This window comes from Galeopterus variegatus, unplaced genomic scaffold (assembly GCF_000696425.1).
Source record: "Galeopterus variegatus unplaced genomic scaffold, G_variegatus-3.0.2 Scaffold3502, whole genome shotgun sequence".
Classification (NCBI taxonomy): Eukaryota; Metazoa; Chordata; class Mammalia; order Dermoptera; family Cynocephalidae; genus Galeopterus; species Galeopterus variegatus.
In genome coordinates, this window is record NW_007729613.1 from 66,481 (window position 1) to 72,862 (window position 6,382).

Genomic DNA, 6,382 nt, shown 5'->3' on the forward strand with positions numbered 1-6,382 from the left:
TTGGTGTTATCAGCACCGCACTCTCCCGAGTGTGAGCCACGGGCCGGCCCCCCACAATAAAGGAGATTGAAGCTGTTATCAGAAAGCTCCCAACAAAGAAAAGCCCAGGACCAGACAGATTCACAGCAGAATTTTACCAAACGTTCAAAGAGGAAATGACACCAATTCTTTACAAACTATTCCAAAAGATTGAAACAAGCAAAGCTTCCAGACTCATTCTATGAAGCAAACATCATCCTGATACCAAAACCAGGTAAAGATATAACCAAGAAAGAAAACTACAGGCTGATATCCTTGATGAATATAGATGCAAAAATCCTCAATAAAATATTAGCAAACAGAATACAACAACACATATGCAAGATCATTCATCACGATCAAGTGGGATTCATCCCAGGGAAGCAAGGTTGGTTCAACATATGCAAATCAATAAATGTGATCCACCATATTAATAAAATCAAACACAAGGACCATATGATCATCTCTATTGACGCCGAAAAAGCATTTGATAAAATCCAACACTCATTCATGACAAAGACCCTTTATAAATTAGGTATAGACGGAAAATATCTCAACATAATTAAAGCCATATACAATAAACCCACGGCCAATATCATCCTGAATGGGGAAAAACTGAAAGCTTTTCCTTTAAGAACAGGAACCAGACAAGGATGCCCACTCTCACCACTCCTATTCAACATAGTTTTGGAAGTATTAGCCAGAGCAATCAGAGAAGAGAAGGAAATAAAGGGCATTCAGATTGGAAAGGAGGAAGTCAAACTGTCCCTGTTTGCAGATGACATGATCCTATATATTGAACAGCCCAAATCATCTATTAAAAAACTCTTAGAGGTGATAAAAGAGTTCAGCACAGTAGCAGGATACAAAATCAACACACAAAAATCAGTAGCATTTCTTTTCACCAATAGTGAACAAGCAGAAAGAGAAATCAAGAAAGCCTGCCCATTCACAATAGCCACCAAAAAAATAAAATACTTAGGAATTGAACTAACTAAGGATGTGAAAAATCTCTATAATGAGAAGTATAAACCACTCCTGAGAGAAATTAGAGAGGATACAAGAAGATGGAAAGACATCCCATGCTCCTGGATTGGAAGAATCAATATAGTGAAAATGACTATACTACCCAAAGTTATCTACAAATTTAATGCAATCCCCATTAAAATTCCTATGACATTTTTCTCTGACATGGAAAGAACTATACAGTCATTTATCTGGAATAACAAAAGACCACGAATAGCCAAAGCAACGCTGAGCAAAAAAAATAAAGCTGGAGGTATTACTCTACCTGACTTTAAACTATACTACAAAGCTATAATAACCAAAACAGCATGGTATTGGTATAATAACAGAGACTCTGATCAATGGAATAGAATAGAGCACCCTGAAATCAACCCACGCACTTACTGCCATTTGATCTTCGACAAAGGCATTAAGTCTATTCACTGGGGTCGGGACTCCCTCTTCAGCAAAGGGTGCTGGGATAACTGGTTATCCATTTGCAGGAGATTGAAACTAGACCCACATCTCTCACCATTTACTAAAATCAACTCAAAATGGATTAAGGATTTAAATATACACCCTGAAACAATAAAACTTATTAAAGAAAATATAGGAGAAACCCTTCAGCAAATAGGGCTGGGCACAGACTTCATGAATATGACCCCAAAAGCATGGGCAACCAAAGGAAAAATAAACAAATGGGACTATATCAAACTGAAAAGTTTCTGCACAGCAAAAGAAACAATTAACAGAGCTAAAAGACAGCCAACAGAGTGGGAGAAAATATTTGCAAAATACATGTCTGACAAAGGACTAATATCCAGAATATATAAAGAACTCAAACAACTTTACAAGAAAAAAACAAGCAACCCAATTAAAAAATGGGCAAAAGAGCTAAGTAGGCATTTCTCTAAAGAAGATATGCAAATGGCCAACAGTCATATGAAAAAATGCTCAACATCACTCAGCATCCGGGAAATGCAAATCAAAACCACACTGAGATACCATCTCACCCCAGTTAGGATGGCCAAAATCCAAAAGATGCTGAAAGATAAATGCTGGTGTGGTTGCGGAGAAAAAGGAACTCTCTTACATTGTTGGTGGGAATGCATAATGGTGCAACCCCTATGGAAAATGGTTTGGAGGTTCCTCAAACAGTTGCAGATTGATCTACCATATGACCCAGCTATTTCACTGCTGGGAATATATCCAAAGGAATGGAAATCATCAAGTCGAAGGTATACTTGTTTCCCAATGTTCATTGCAGCACTCTTCACAATAGCCAAGAGCTGGAATCAGCCCAAATGTCCATCATCGGATGAGTGGATACGGAAAATGTGGTATATCTACACAATGGAATACTACTCAGCTATAAAAACGAATGAAATACTGCCATTTGCAACAACATGGATGGACCTTGAAAGAATAATATTAAGTGAAACGAGTCAGGCAGAGAAAAAGAAATACCACATGTTCTCACTTATTTGTGGGAGCTAAATTAAATAAATCAATTCACACACATACATACACACACACACACACATACACACACACACAAAAACAAAAACAAAAAAACAAAAAACTGGGGGGGGGAGAGGAAGATATAACAATCACAATTTTTTTGAAGTTCTTACAACAAGCAAATGGAAAGGACATGCTTGGGTGGGAGGGGGGAGAGGGAGGAGGGAGGGAGGTTTTGGTGATAGAACATAATAATCAACTACATTGTATATCGACAAAATAAAAATTAAAATAAAACAAAATAAAATAAAAGGTCCGGAAGGACACAAACCAAAAAAAAAAGACAACCTACAGAGAGGGAGAAAATATTTGCAAACCATGCATCCGACAAGGGACTAATATCCAGAATATATAAGAAACTCAAACAAGTTAATAGTAAAAAGCAAATAATCTGATTTAAAAATGGACAAAGGAGCTGAATAGTCATTTCTCAAAAGAAGACATACAAATGGCAAACAGGTACATGAAAAAATGCTCAACATCACTAATCATCAGGGAAACGCAAATCAAAACTACATCGAGATATCAGCTCACCCCAGTTAGACTGGCTATTATCAAAAAGAATAACGAATGCTAGCAAGGATATGGAGAAAGGGGAACCCTTATACACTGTTGGTGGGACTGTAAATTAGTGCAGCCATTATGGAAAACAGAATGGAGGTTTCTCAAACAACTACAGATAGAACTGCCATATGATCCAGCAATCCCACTACTGGGTATATACCCAAAGGAAGGGAAATCATCATGTCAAAGGGGTATCTACACTTCCATGTTTATCGTAGGTCTATTTACAATAGCCAAGATATAGAACAAACCTAAATGTCCACCTACAGATGACTGGATAGTGAAAATGTGGTTTATATACACAATAGAATACTACTCACCTGTAAAAAGAATGAAATTCTGCCATTTGCAACAGCATGGATGAGTTTGCGGAAAATTATGTTAAGTGAAACAAGCCAGGGACAGAGAGAGAAATGCCACATGTCCCCACTCATAAGTGGGAGCTGAAAGAAAGAAAGATCATAATATGTTGGACTTTGAGAAGGTGAGAACAAAACTGTGGTTTCTAGAGCTTCTCAGGGGGAATGGGAGGGGGGATACCAAGAAATGGGTTAATGGACACAAAACAGCTAGTTAGGAAAAATAAGTTCTATTGATGTGCAGTTGAGCTAGGCACCTATAATTAATAATAATTTATTGCATGTTATCAAATGACTAGCAGAGAGACCAAATATCCTCAACAAAAAGAAATGATTGCATTTTGTAATGTTGAATATTCTAATTATCCTGACTTGATCATCACACTTTGTACCACAGATATTGATATTCAACTCTGTACCCCACAAATATGTACAATCAATTAGTTTTCAGTAAAAAAAAATTGTGTAGAGGTAGTATACTGGACAAATATAGACAACGGCATACAGATGCATGGAATAGAGGAGCTGAATAGAGTCCGAGAAGATATACGTCCAGAAGGTAGGCAGAGAGAAAACTGTTAGATTCATGGTTGAAAGCAAACTAGCAGTTGTGGTACAGATAGCTTTATTTCCCCCACATCCACCTGAACAGCCCTGCAGACTTAAACACTGCTTTCTGCACTTTTCTGCAGGAAGAGAAAGTTCTGATGGTCTAAGCGTCCCTCAACCAAGCAAACCACCTTGCTCTGTCTGGGGTTCCCAACATCCTACTAGTAGGGTTGATGAGCACACTACTCCTGGAGCTTTGTTCAGTGAAGAGCTGTCCAGTGAGTGCTGTGATTTGGTTCTGTGAGATCTCGGTGATTGAGGGGGCACTGACAGAGGGAAGAGGCATGCTCAAACATAAGAAGGTTTGAAGTGCAGATAAAGGAGGTTGTAAATCCATATGGTTAAGCCTCGTCTATTTGTTAAACTGCTTGCATTCCTCCATTCATTCATTCACTCATTCTTTCAACCCATGTTTATTGAGTCCTGCTCTATGCTCCCATATGGTTGTGCTTTTAAGTCACTTTAAGGGGCCATATATATGTGTTAGTGTTGTTGGATGTGTTGGGGAATTCATATTTTATCCTCATTTGTATGTTTCATTCACATCTCTGTTGTTTCCTCTGTGTGTGTGTGTGTGTGTGTGTGTGTGTGTGTGTGTGTGTGAGTGTTGTGCCTTATAAAACACTTCTTGAGAATCAGAATTATGATATGCTATCAAACACAATTACCCATGTGAACCTCTTTTATTTGTAGGTTGAATCACTGGACAATGCCACTTGTTTTGTGGACAGTTTGGGCCTTAGGGGTCGCAATCAGTATCTCCAAGGAAGGGTCCCCTGATCAAGCTTCTCTGTCTTGTGACTCGGCTGGTGTCTGCGATGGCCGCTCCAGATCTTTAAACTCCATCCCCTCAGGGATCACAGCAGCTATGAAAAGCCTTGACCTGTCCTACAATGAGATCACCTGTATCAGCAACAGTGACCTGCAGAGGTGTGTGAACCTCAAAGTTTTGATGCTAAAGTCTAATGGAATTAACACAATAGATGAAGACTCTTTTTTTCCCCTGGCCAGTCTCGAACATTTGGACTTATCGTATAATCATTTATCTAATTTATTATTCTCCTGGTTCAAGCCCCTTTCTTCCTTAAAATTCTTAAACTTGCTGGGAAATCCTTACAAAACACTTGGGGAAACATCTCTTTTTTCTCATCTCACAAATTTGCAAATCCTGAGAGTAGGAAATACTTATAACTTCTCTAAGATTCAGAAAAAGGATTTTGCTGGACTCACCTTTCTTGAGAAACTTGAGATTGATGCTTCAAATCTCCAGAGTTATGAGCCAACCAGTTTAAAATCTATTCAGAACATAAGTCATCTGATCCTTTATATGATACAGCCTTATTTACTGCCTGAGATTTTTGTAGATCTTTTAAGTTCCGTGGAACATGTGGAACTGAGGGATACTGATTTGGGGCCTTTCCGTTTTCCAGAGCTAGCCATAAGTGAAACAAGTCCATTGTTAAAAAAGTTTACATTTAGAAATGTGGAAATCACTGATACAAGTTTTAATGAAATTATAAAAATGCTGAGTTATGCTTCTGGATTATTAGACTTAGAATTTGATAACTGTACCCTTGATGGAATCGGTGATTTCAGAAACTCTGAGGCATACAGAGTTGAAGACTCTGGTAAAGTAGAAACATTAACAATACGAACGTTGCGTATTCCAAGATTTTACTTGTTTTATGATCTAAGTACTATATACTCACTCACAGAAAGAGTTAAAAGAATCACGGTAGAAAACAGTAACGTTTTTCTGGTTCCTTGTTTATTTTCAAGACACTTAAAATCATTAGAATACTTGGATCTCAGTGAAAATTTGATGGTCGAAGATCAGTTGAAAAATTCAGCCTGTGAGGATGCCTGGCCTTCCCTACAAACCTTAATTTTAAGACAAAATCATTTGAAATCATTAGAAAAAACTGGAGAGACCTTGCTTACTCTGGAAAACCTGACTAATCTTGATATCAGTAATAATAATTTTCATTCTATGCCTGAAACTTGTCACTGGCCAGAAAAGCTGAAATATTTGAACTTATCCAGCACACAAATACAGAGTTTAACTCACTGCATTCCCCAGACACTGGAAATTTTAGATGTTAGCAATAACAATCTCAATTCGTGTTCTTTGATTTTGCCACAACTCAAAGAACTTTATATTTCCCAAAACAAGTTGAAGACTCTACCAGATGCCTCCTTCTTTCCCCTGTTAATAGTCATGAAAATCAGTAGGAATACAATAAATACTTTCTCTAAGGAGCAACTTGATTCTTTTCACAAACTGAAGACTTTGGAAGCTGGTGGCA

At 37.8% G+C, this 6,382-nt stretch overlaps 1 protein-coding gene across 1 annotated transcript in view; it reads left to right on the forward strand.

Annotated features, from left to right (window-relative positions):
• Positions 1 to 6,382, forward strand: part of TLR2 (toll-like receptor 2) — a 27,321-nt gene that overhangs the window by 19,294 nt on the left and 1,645 nt on the right. The gene's annotated exons all lie outside the window — the stretch shown is intronic.